The sequence below is a fragment of the Pteropus medius genome, unplaced genomic scaffold (assembly GCF_902729225.1).
Source record: "Pteropus medius unplaced genomic scaffold, Ma_sr-lr_union100, whole genome shotgun sequence".
In the NCBI taxonomy this organism is placed as follows: Eukaryota; Metazoa; Chordata; class Mammalia; order Chiroptera; family Pteropodidae; genus Pteropus; species Pteropus medius.
The window spans coordinates 1,152,583-1,165,641 of NW_024350319.1; the positions used below are offsets into that span (position 1 = coordinate 1,152,583).

General features: G+C 39.2%; 1 pseudogene; it reads right to left on the minus strand.

Moving 5' to 3' along the window:
* Positions 1–363: 363 nt before the first annotated feature.
* On the minus strand, positions 364–482 carry LOC120583453 (uncharacterized; annotated as a pseudogene).
* Positions 483–13,059: the final 12,577 nt, after the last annotated feature.

Here is a 13,059-nt window from a genome sequence, read left to right on the forward strand (position 1 = left end):
ACCCATAGGGGTTCCACGAATCATGCTAGAGAAGTTTGTGACTGCATTTTAGGATTCCCATAGCTTTTCTGGGGCCATTAAACTGGTCAATAAGTGGTAAGTGATGAGGCATAAAGCCGGGTCAGAGGGGTGAGGTAGAAAAAAAGAACTGAGGAAATGAGAATGAGATACCCAAAGTGGAAACTTAGTTTGTAAAGATTGGTGGCTCATTTCAGTGATTTGGAGATGGTAATCATGGTTTTATTGGTTTTGTTATCTTTTTAGTTTTAATTTTTTTTTTTTTAGGCGAAGCAACCCTTGGTTGACCTCACAGATTGCAAGGACCTTGTCAGTTTACAATCCCTTCTTTTTTTTTTTTTTTAACACCTACAGCACCTGGCCTTCCTAGGTGGTCTCCCATCCAAGTACTAACCAGGCCAGACCTTGCTTAGCTTCCAAGATCAGACAGGATCAGGCTTGTTAAGGGTAGCATGGCCGTAGACTAGTTTCTAGATTTTAAGATAGAAGTCACCTGCTTTTTTAGGCTAAGTTAGAGGGAAAAATAACTTTGTCACAAAACTTTGTAAGAAAGGAGTGAAGTTTGGAAATTTATGGTTTACAAATGTACTTGATTATAAGCCCAGGGACAGGGCCTTGATTAACTTGGTCACCTTAGTCAATAGTGGGTTGAGATGCCTTGCTAAGAAGAAGAACCAATCTCGTAAATTACTGTGCTAAAACAGTCTTTAGGGAAATTTAATATAGCATTTTATTTAAAGTTCTCAATGCTTTATATCAAAAGAGAAACTAATGGGGGGAGCGGAGTGTGAAGTCCATTCTTAGCTGGTGGGGAAAGATGTTTTTGGATAGGAGAGCTCTTCACACATATTAGATCTTGTAAGTTCAGTAGATGCTTTTTTTCCTCATCAGAAGTGAAAAAGCAGTCAACATTTAAAAAATCATCTTCATTATTTTTAAGTGAAGAGCACTGGTTAAGTTTCAGTTCAATGAGTTTTGACAATTGTGCACACCCATATAACTAGCACCTAAGTTTCCAGAAAGTTCCTTCACCCTCTCGTCTCTTTCTAATCAAACACCCTTCCTTCCCACTGAGGCAACGACTTTTTCATGTCTATAGATTAGTTTTACCTGTTCTTGGACCTCATATAAATGGAGTTATACCATATATATTATTTTGGGTCTTTCATTCAACATTTTTCTAGATCCACTCATGTTTCTGCATATATCAGTAGCTCATTCCTTTTATTGCTGAGTAGCATTCCTTTGTATGAATATATATCACAATTTGCTTATCCACTTCCTGTTGATGGACATTTGAGTTATTTTCCATTTTTAGCTATTACAAATACAATTGCTATGAGCATTCTTATACAAGACTTATTGAAGACATAGATTTTCATTTCTCTTGGGTATATACCTAGAAACAGAATTTCTAGTCACATGGTAACTCTAAGTTTAATCATTTGACAAACAGCCAGCCTATTTTCCAAAACAGCTGCATCATTTTACATTCCCACCGGCAATGTGCTCAGTTTCCAATTTCCCCATATCCTTGCCAATATTTGTTATTATCCGTATTTTTTATGAAAGCCATCCTAAGGGGTGTAAAGTTGTAGCTCATTGTGGTTTTGGTTTGCATTTCCCTAATGACTAATGATGTTGAGCATTTTTTCAAGAGCTTATTGGCCATTTGTACATCTTCTTTGGAGAAACATCTATTATCTTTGTCCATTCGGGCTGTCATAACAGAATACCACAGACTGCATGGTTTATAAACAAGAGAATTTATTTCTCATAGTTCTGCAAATTGGGAAGTTCAAGGTCAAAACGCTGCCAGATTTGGTGTCTGGTGAGAGTGTGCTTCCTGTTCATAAACGGCAGTCTTCTTGCTGTGTCCTCACATGGCAGAAGGGGCAAGGGAGCTCTATGGGGTCTTATTTTTTAAATCAAGGTACTAATACCATTCATTAGGGTTCTGCTCTCATGGCCTAATCACCTCTCAAAGCCCTCATCTTTTAATACCATCACGTTGGGGAGATAGGCTTTACATATGAATTTTTGGGGGACACAAATATTTAGTCTATAGCACCTATTCAAATCCTTTGCCCATTTTTAATTGGATTATGTCTTTTTATTGTTGAGTTCTGATTGATTTTTAAGGCCTCACAGATTTTGAAGTTTGTTGTATCAGGTAAATCTCTTTTGATTGAAAGTAACAGAAAATATAACTTACACTAGCTTAAGTATAAATGGAATTTATTGCATCACAGAACTGAAAGTTCTTGGAGCATAGTTTTAGCTTCAAGAATGGCCTGATCCAGTGTGAAAAAATAAAAAATAAAAATGACACCAAGATCTGATTTCTCCCTAGTCATCTCCTGGCTCTGTTTTTTTTCCTGTGTAAGCACCATTCTTGGATAGACTCTCCAATCATAGCAGCAAAATAGCTAAAGCAGTTCCAGTCCACATTCTCCCAGCTTCTAGTGAACTAGGTAGGAAAGAGCTCTTGCTTTTTTCCCCAACAGATTTGGCCAAAGACTAATTAGTTGGTCCTGACAGATTACATACCAATCCTAGTTGCAGCAGCAGGGAAATGGGTGTGCCGATTGACTTGGTAGTAATCATTCAGGCCCCATTCCTGAAGCTACAGTTAAAACCCACCCACAACTTACAAACCGCAAGTCAGAGTGGGAGAGTGGTTCTACAGAGAGAAATTAGAATATGTTTACCAAAAGAAGAGGAAAATAGATGTTGAGATTTCAAAATCTAGCAAATGTCTACTACAGTGCTTCCCAACCATGGTCTGACTAAAAGTTATCTAAGCAACTAAACCAGGAGGTTTAGCCACAGGGTAAAATATTATTATTATTATTGATATAGGCACATTGATAAAGTCAAGAGAACAGTTAGCCAGTAGGAAAATCATGAAAAAAAATCACTAAATTTAGAGTCAGAAGACCTGGTTTGAATCCTCCCTTTGCTATTAGCTAGCACTATGACCTTGAAAAAAATCACTTAACCTTCCAAACCACATTTTACCAAGCCTTAAAAAAGGGATTACCTTAAAGTGTAATTTGGTCATCACTGGGTGGCTACAGAAATATAAATAGATGAAAGTGCCTGGCATATAAAGGCTATTTACTCTAAAATCTTGGGTCAGAACCTTTTCCACTTTTCTCCAAGTGACCCTACCCTAGAGGTCACTTCCTTCCCAGCCAGTGTTTGCTTTCCTAATGGGCTTTTAGAGATTTCCCCAGAACATTTTTAGATCCATTGCCTTATTGAGCCCCAAACTGTAACCTCAGCTATATGTTTAGAGCATGGTTCTCTCAACTCTAAGAATAGTTTCTGGTTGGAATGTCACTGGAGCATGGTGAGTCAGACACAGGCAGTGGCCTTTGAACACAGTCTCGGGTGGAAGACAGAGATAATCACCTCAGTAAGAGGCCTAGAAAATGTCACTGATTCCCATGGTTTGAGTTCCAGGAGTGAAAATGAGTGCCAACTCCCCACGTCTCTCAGTGCATGCTATCCCTTCGGATTCTAGTTTGGTAACTAAGCAATGGGACCCTCAGTCTTCAGAACTTGGTTAAGGGTTTGGAACTGCTTCATTGGAAACCCCAGAATTTCTAGATAAGAAATGCTCAGAGGCAGCAATCTGGCTACAATGAGTATCTAGAAGAATTGTTTTTGAAACTGCATTTTTAATAAGTAAGTTTCACCCAGATCGTTCACTATTTCAGATGGCTTAAATTAGGGCTGATGGTGATTATCTGGAAACTTTGATTATCCCTTGACACGACTATGGATTGCCCTCTGTCCTTCTCTAGGGCTGTATCTGACTTATGTAAGTAGTAGAGGTATTTTTGCTCTGCCAGTCTGGGGTCTCTAGGAAGCAGACACTGGAATGGGGTTAGAAGTACAAGCAACTTATTGAGGGGTAATATTTGTGGAAGGTAAAAAGAAGAGGGTGTAGGAGTGAAAACATTTAATCCATGATGCAGGTCTTATGTTTGTGAAGGAGAAGGGGAAAGGAGGGTGATTATCTAAGTGGAGCCTTGGATTGTGGTTGGTGTAGCTCTGGAAATGTCACAGGCAGCCTAACAGGGAGCTCTGGCACAAAGATTGCCCTTAAAGGAGTCCCACCTTTCATAACAGAGGTCATGTCCAAGTATCTCTGCCAAGCTTAGTCATTGGCTGAGGACTGTCTAGGAGAAAGTGCTACACCTTGGATGCTGGGGCAAATCCAGAAGGTGCTACAGCTGGAGGCTGTCAGCTCTCCGCACTCCCTGAAGCAGGTTCTTTCTTGAAGAGGTCTGAGTAGCACTCCCTACTGCTGCTACAACTCCCAACATCCATCTGGCCATTCTGCTCTTGCTTATAATTATACTCACAGAAGGAAGGTAGAGTGTGGTGCTCCATACAACTGCTTTGGATTTTTTTATGACTCCCTTGGGTAAACTCTCAGCAGGTCATTCTATACCTTAGAGTTCTTCATTTTGAAATATGTCGTCTGCTTGGAATGCTTTTCCCTCAGAAGGAGAAGACTAGCAGCCTCACCTCCTTCAGGTCTCTGATCACATGTCACCTTATCAGAAAGTTATTCTCTGACTATCTAATTAATATCAACTCCTTCATAATCCTTATTGCCCTCTTGGCTTTATTTTTATCCACAGTACTTATGTGTGATTTTAAAAGTTTGTTTCTATATTTATCAACTGTCTTCTTTGATTAGAATATAATTGATGTCAGTCAGGAAATTTTATCCCTAGTGCCTAAAATAGTAGCTGGCACACAGTATACTGGCTAGCAAATACCATTACATTTGTATTAAATGAAAGGAAAGAAAAAGGAATACAATTGATATAACCACACAAATCATCTAATAATTGGTAGATACCACTAAACCTTTTTCTTTCTGATGCAGACTTCATATGTAAGAACACCTAACCTCTTAATGAAGGTCAAATATCTAACCTTTTGCAAGTCAAAAAAATTGTAAAACTATATCACTAAAAATTGGAATTTAAAGACAAAGCATATTTGTTAACTGCTTTCTTGTATCAGACACCATGTTACATGCTTTCTCATATATTATCTCATTTACTCCTCTGAGCAACACTTTCGAAATAGGCATTGTCATCCCTATTTTATGGGCAAGGAGACTGAAGTTCAAAGAAGGTATCTACCATCACATGTGCAACTGGAAGTGTGGAATTTAAATTCAGATTTGTCTGATAGCAACAACAACAAAAACCAGACTTTAACGTTAAATAAGAGGAGAGTGGCCAAATTCCTTCGCCATTTGATAGTAAAAATAAGAATAAATTTAGAGTGTCATATTATAGAGGACAGAGTAAGGAATTATTTTACTATGCATGGACTTGAAGTTCAAGGCTCACTATCCCAGTCCAAGGGGGATACCATATTCTTACAATGGGGAGTATTTTTTTCCTTTACAAAGTTTGTATGGTCTAAGTGTTTGTGTCCCCCAAAATCATATGTTGAAGCCTTAACCCCCAGTATGATGGTATTAGGAGGTAGGACCTTTGGGAGGTAATCAGGTTTAGATGAGGTCATGAGGACCCTGTGATGGAGTTAGTGCCCTTATCAAATGAAAAAGAAACATCAGCATCCTCTCTCTCTCTTTCTCGCTCTGTCTGTCTCTGTCTCTCTGTCTCTACCTCTCTCTGTCTCTCTCTCTCTGTCTCTCTCTCTGTCTCTCTCTCCTTTGTGAAGACATGACAAGAAGATGGCCATCTGCAAGCCAGGAAGAGAGCTCTCCTAGTAAATGAATTGGCCTGTACTTTGATTTTGGCCTTCCCATCCTCCAAAACTATGAGAACAAAATCTCTGTTGTTTAAGCCATCTAATGTATGGTATCTTGTTATAGCAGCCCTAGAAAACTAAGACAGTCTCAGAAGCATGTAGCCACACAACATCAGAAACTTTATCTTAGAAATCTATTCTTACAGTAGAATGCCAATTAATAAAAACAGAAGGAATGATGGAATTTGAAAATCATCAGTGAATGCTAAAACTAGTAAATAAATATTATACGAGGACGAGAATATTTACATAGTCCCCAAAATCCATCCTACAAATTATTTATTAATTGCAAAAGAAAAATAACATCTTCACAGCAGAGAGATCTGGCAGATTCCAAGTTCGAGTCAACATCTCCGGTGGTAAGACAAACTAATATCATTTCCTCAAATGATGCATGAAGAAACAACACCACTTCTGTGGAATTCCTGCTTAAAATGAATAACCTGAATGCAATCATGAGGCAAATCAGACAAACTCAAGCTAAAGGACATTCTACCAAATCACTGCCTTGTATTCTTAAAAAAAAAAAACCAAAAAACAAAGTCATGTTACAAAAAGTCAAAGAAAGGCTGAAGAACTGTTCCAGGTTAAAGGTTAAAGAAACATGACAATTAAATACAATGCATGATCTGAGACTGGATTCTTGTCTGGGAAAACAGATGTAAAGGACATTATTGGGGCAATCGTGCATGAACCATGCATTATATAATAGTATTGTATCAATGTTAAACAATGTTAAGTTTCTTCTTTCGATCATTTTGCTGTGCTTATATAAGAGAATATCCTTTCCTCAGCGAATATTCTGAAGTATTTAGGGTCTTCTAACATACGATGTCTCCAATTTACTCTAAAAAGTTTCGGAAAAAAATCATACATATACACCACAGAAAAGGAGAGAAAGAGGGAGAGAGAGGCGGAAGGAGGGACGGAAGAAGAGAGAGAGGGAGGGAGGGCAGAGAGAGAGACAGAGAGAGAGAGAGAGACAGACAGACAGACAGACAGACAGAGAGATGCTGTATAAAGGGAATACAGAAGTTCCTTGTACTATTCTTACGAATTCCTTCTAAATTTTAAATTCTGTCAAAATTAAAAATTCCAAATGTGCTTTTAATCTCAAAGACCCTCTCTCGACGCTGTTATCCTGGGGACTGGAGAAACGGTTAAGGTAATTACCTTAAGGTTTTTCTTTCAGGCTTGTATTTTACAAATAAGAAACTCAGGAGAGTTCCAGAAATGCATAGCACTAATTTCTATTAGAAATGTAATCTACTTTTTTTCTCTAAGTGCTCCTCAGATATTGCCTGAATACTGGTCATTTTGTCAGAAGTGGTTGTTTACAATGAGACCTTTTGCAAAACAGAACATTTTATTATTCCAATTTCATAAATGGAAATAAAATGTATGCAGAGAATAAAGGCTGCAAGAAACATAATGAATCTACTTAAAATAATTTCAAATGACTCGCCTCATTTTCTTCATCTTGATGTTAGCTTTAGAAGCGTTCCATACCTGATGTCTGAGTGGCAGCAGGATTGCTTAGGGAAAAAACAGTGGGTATTAATTTTCTTACAGAATATTTATAAATTAGAAATCACATGTGGATACCATTTCTTCAGTTTCTTCATTTACCAGTTTTCTAAATTACCTCTTTCCAGTCTCTGTTTCTCTACATTAGACTGTCTACCATTGTTTATTGAGGACCTTCTCAGTGCTATAAAAATATAAGAGAAGACTGGCACCCAGTTCTCTGTGGCACAGACTACTACTTGCCTGTTCAACATTCATTTCTTCCTCAGAAACAGAATACCTTTATTGCTGGGTGAATCAATTTACTCAATTATTTCCCAGCCTTCCTTGCAGATGTGGTGGCCAATGAGATATAAACAGAAATTGTAAGATGAGCTTCTAGAAAAGGTGTTTAAAAGTCTACTGGGAGGCCTACCCTTTTGGTTTCATCCTTTCCTCCAACTTGCCTACACAAGGATGAAGCCTACACCCTGGGAACGGCTAAAAGAAGGAAGAGATGAAAGGGGCTGGGACTGTGATACCACGATCGACATTATCAGCCCTGGCTTGCCTTTCTCTGGACCCTTTCAAGTAAGAGGAAAATCAGCTTCTATCTTATTGAAGCCATTGTCACTCTAGATCTCTGTGACTAGAGCTGAATGCAATTCTTAAATTATATAGTCTCTGATTTTAAATGATTGAGAAGACTAGAGCAGCAAAACACTTAGAGAATACTTCTATGTAATATATAGTTAAGAGACAGTCCACACAAGCTTTAGAATCAGCCACCACTGCAGTTCAGTCCCTGGCTTAGCAATTTAAGGTGTGTGACTTTGGGCAAATTATCTCACCATTCTGAACTTCAGTTTCCCCTTTAATAAAATTAGGGTGACAGTAATTACCCTGTGGTTGTAATGAAGAGTAGAGATAATGGGTCTGGCACTTAATAGGTAAGTGCTCAATAAATGATAGTAATTTGTAAGCTATGCAAACTCATGGAAGGATGAAATCTATATTTGATATTGTCAGGAAAGCCTTAGAGAATAAGTTGGATTTTTGTTTGCAGTGGTGGGTGAAAATGTTCAGGATGGATAAAGGAGATAGGTATTCCACATGGATAAAGAAAAAGGCATGGGTAAAGACTTAGAGATTGGCTGAATATAATATGAGAGTTATAAGGAAATCAACATAACTGATATCGTGGAATTGAGAAAAACAGAGTGGCATGGATAGTGTGAGATCAGGGTGGCACAGATGGGGCGGGATACGGTGGAAAACCGAAGAGAAGATCTGTGATTTGATACGAAAGAGAGAATCCATAAATTTTTTTACAAAGGAATGATAAGAACAGCCATAATGAAAACTCATCACGCTATGGTGTCCAGTTGTCCTGAGTGATTTTCTTTTAGAATAAATGACAAGGAAATGAGTTGGAGTGCCAAATGGAAGGTGAGTGTCTAATCCAAAAAGTAGTCATTAATTTAATGGAAAAATTGCCTAATAGCAAACATTAATCTAATTGTTAGAAAGGTGCTGTGGGGTAGCTTGAGTCCACAGAAGCTTTCTTCCTGTGGTTTTTGTATAAAATGAAGACTCTGACATTTGGCAAAGGTGTTTTGACTAAAAAAATTAAGCCAATCAGACAAAATACGTTTCTCTGTACAAACCATAAAACACCAGCAGAAACTCACTCATTTTGATTCTAATGGTACCCTTCTCTCTATCTCATTTTAAAAATCCACTTAGTAATGCCATTTGTTTCCAGCAAATATTTCAGAACTTTTTCAAGGTAAAAGCTGAGGTCCATTAACCAATCCCTTTACTCCCTGATTTTCACAGAATCATCACATTTTATAATAAAGTTAAATTACTATTGCTTTTACTTATATGTTAGGATGGAAACTGGTAAACTAAACTAGCTGTCAGATTACCTGTAGGCCTGTACTTCCCAGATAGAGTCCATCCTCAAGTTCCAATTTGAGAATTCTTCTCTTCCTTCTCATAATCTGAATAGCGAATATAATAGGAAATGTAAACAACTGAGTATAAAGTTTGGCTGAGTAATCACATATCTGAAATGTCACTGGAATGAGAAGACTTGACTTTTAGCCCTGACTCTCCAAATAAGATGGAAGATGTTAGGCAAGTCAGATTTCCTGAACCTTAGTCTCTTCTGCTGTAAAATAGGGATTATATCCCCTTTTTACATAATACAAAGTGGTAATTAGAGGATTTCAGAAATTGCAAAGTAGAGAGTAATACAAACACAATAAGGAAATGTCTGTTACTCTCATATGATTTCTCTGAGACCAGGTTACTAAGGATCCTCCTAGCCTTTAAGGATGTTTTAAAGAGAAGTCTTTATTTAAGGTACTACAGTCTTTGCTCACAAGAGTCAAATAAAACAGTGCTATTTATAGTCTGTCTTGGGACTGTTAATCATTACCTACTTGAATCCTAGGTGATCTGATGAGTGACTGGTCATTTTTAAAGCATGCCTGCATCAGCATTCATGAAGTTACTCTCTGGGTATCCTGGATCAGCACACATTTGCTAACATACATATCAAGTGATGAGGATTGAAAGTAGGTTTTTCTAACCACTGCAGGCAGATACATCCATGCAAATGAAGCCATCCATCGAGGTCACCTTTTCTTCAGATGGCCTAGTTTCAGGATCATAAAATTTACCGTATTAAATGTTGGTGTCTGGCAACAACCAGCCTTCCATTTCTCTTCCTCGATGAGGTGCATGCAAGAACCCAGAGAAACAGGCCTGACACACAGACTCTGCTCATTCGGGAAAATGATTCCAATCATTGCCCTTAGCTCCAAATCCTGCACTTGGAACATTTTTTATAATCTAGCTCCTGATCAAACTGGATTCTGCTCCAGTTTAATTTACCAAGGTATACTTTTTAAGTCACCTCAGTGAAACCAATGTGGCTCACAGGATTAAAATTCTAAGTACAGCAGTGCCTAAGAAGGAAAGAGAGTGCCACAGGAGGGAAGATGACAGCATAAACAAGAGACGAGGCAAAATCACCAACACATTTTCAGAAAGTGGTAGGTTCGGGTAAATTGGGGAGAGAAAAAAAACAAAATGTCCCAATAATTTAATGGCAGAGCCGAAAGAGAGCATTTGTAGTTATTCAAGGACTCTCCAATAAAAAGCTTTTCCTGGATGCACATTCATAATAGTGCTAACTCTCAGGCGACAGCTCTGGCTTGTACACATGGTCATGATGCCTTTCGCACAGCATGAGAAGAGCACAACAGAATGCCCAAGAGGCATCTGGACAGCACAGAGCAGACGAAGGAATGAACGCTCCTCCACGGATCCCCATTAAAATCAAAGTTTATCTATTATAAAGTCACATTTTCCATTTTCTGCTTTAGAAAGTCAGCAGTGCTGGAGGGTATCTAGCAGAATCCTTCCTCCAGGATGAGTACAAAAGGGGAGCAGGTAGCTCAGGATGTCCCTTCAGTGAGCAGATGGAAGGACTGACCGGAGACCTCCCATCTATTTCAGACAAACACACACATGTCCAGATTTGGGTTTTGTGGTTGCTAGATTATTGCCAGTCTTATTCCATATTGAAACAAGGTTCTCCCCAAACCAGACAGAAACCACAGGCCCGCAGATCTCACCCCCAACCACAAACTATTCCCCGAACATGACCAGGATGAGATCATCCCAGCGACAGGATGCCAAACCCTCCCAAGTAATCTATTGGCCACCATTTTTATGTGCATCATCCTCTCAGGTGCGTTTCTTTCTTTAAAGAGATGGAAGTCCCTGTGGCCTGTTAGATTCTAGGGAGATACTATGTGGCTCTGAAACCTCTAGAACTGTAACATAACATATTCACAGGTTCCAGAGATTAAGATATGGACATCTTTGGGGGGACCTTTATTCTGTCCAGGTCAGCCTCACCACTCCCCTCTTTCAGAGTTTCTCATGTGACCTAGATTCCAGGGACTTCTCTATCTTGCTCACCTCTCTATAGATGCATTCTGGTTCTTCTATATACAGTTGATAAACATTTATAGAGCATCTATAATGTGCTAGGCATTTTGCTGGGGGCAGAGGATACCTGCCCCTAGAAAAAAAGATGGTCCCTGTGCTAAAGGAGCTCACATTTTGGTGGAGCTGACAGAACAATCATGAAAGACAAGAAAATATGGAATATGGGATAAAAGGGCACACAGGAGGTAAAGGGGCACTTGGAACTTGGGGTTTGGGTGGGGAGGGATATACAAAGATATATCCTACTGTGCCTATTCCTATCATAGATCCACTAAATCAAGACAGTAGAATTCATCATGGAAATGAGGATCTGTGATCTGGTCTCAGGTGTCCCTGAAGTGTCAATGCCCAGTGATGCCAGGCAGGGCTGGGCTGGCTGTTCAGTGACTGAGAAGCACAAGAACGCACAGACCTCCCTCTGTGTGCCTGAAGGCCTCACTTCAGTGTGGGGTCAGTGGCAGCCAGCCGGAATTACTCATTACGAAGGTGAGGAGGGCTCCTGCCAAGTAGAACAAGCTATTTACAGTGTTCAAGGTGGGTGGGCTCATCCTAAGTGGGTGATCCTCTCATTTCCTTAGTCTGAACTTGACCTAAAAGAAGGTCTTACTTTAAAAGTTAAAAAGGGAAGAAACTGTTAGATTAAATACACAAAGTTGTAGTTTAGTTCTTCTCTGTAGGAAGGAGCAAGAACTTGTAAGTTTTCAATGATTTGTTTGTTTTAGATACTGTGTCACAGCCCAGAACTCTGGATGTGCCTGGTCACTGACCTTTGTTCCCATCTGCTGGCCATTTCATAACTCTTATCACAAGAAACCAGGAGCTACCATCTGAGTCTGTATGTTCCTGCCCACAGACATTTCATAAGAACCAGGGCCCTTGTTTCTAGCTCTGTACTGAACTCTACTGTTTCCTTTCAGAAACACAAGCAAACATTTGTGTGTATTTATATATATTTTTTCTCTATTTTCCTATTTAACCTTTCCTGTTATGACAAAATAGGCTCTTTTATTTTTAAAAAAAATCTCTCTCTCTCTCTCTCCTCTCTCTCCTCTCCTCTCTCTCTCTACACACACACCCCCACACCCCACATAAATAAAAAGCTTAGATGAGACCGAATCCTTCTCAAATCAGGTGACTTTGTGAAATCTCTTGTGTTCATATAGGGCATTATAGTTAGCCAAAGGTGTTCTTGGCCACAGAGTTTTGTTCCTCATAACCACCTTGTGAAACGGCTGTCCTCAATGGGAGTCCACTAAGCCCTAAAGACCTTTCAGATACAGAGTCCCCTTCTGAGAATTCTGACTGAATGGGGACTTTTCATTTTTTGACTACATAAACTAAATTCTGCCTTTCATCTACAAAGCATTAAACCAGGGATCAGTTGTATTCTCTGCTTTTAGTATCATATCTGCTACGTGGTCATCAGCCTCACTCTGAATACCTCCAGCAACGTGGACATCACCTCCCAAGGCAACCTTTCTTTCTGGGTGGTTCTGACTGGTGGCCAGACAGAGAAGTTTATAAATTCCCCTAGTGCAACAACAAGAGGGCCATGAGCGAGAACACCACCTTTAAAGAGTTTGGTGTGGGCCTATTACACCAAACTATATTGGAAATAGTCTATATTGGAAATTGCCAACTAACCAAATCAGATCCATTCTCTTGGAGAATATGAATGACAGGGGTCACAGAAAA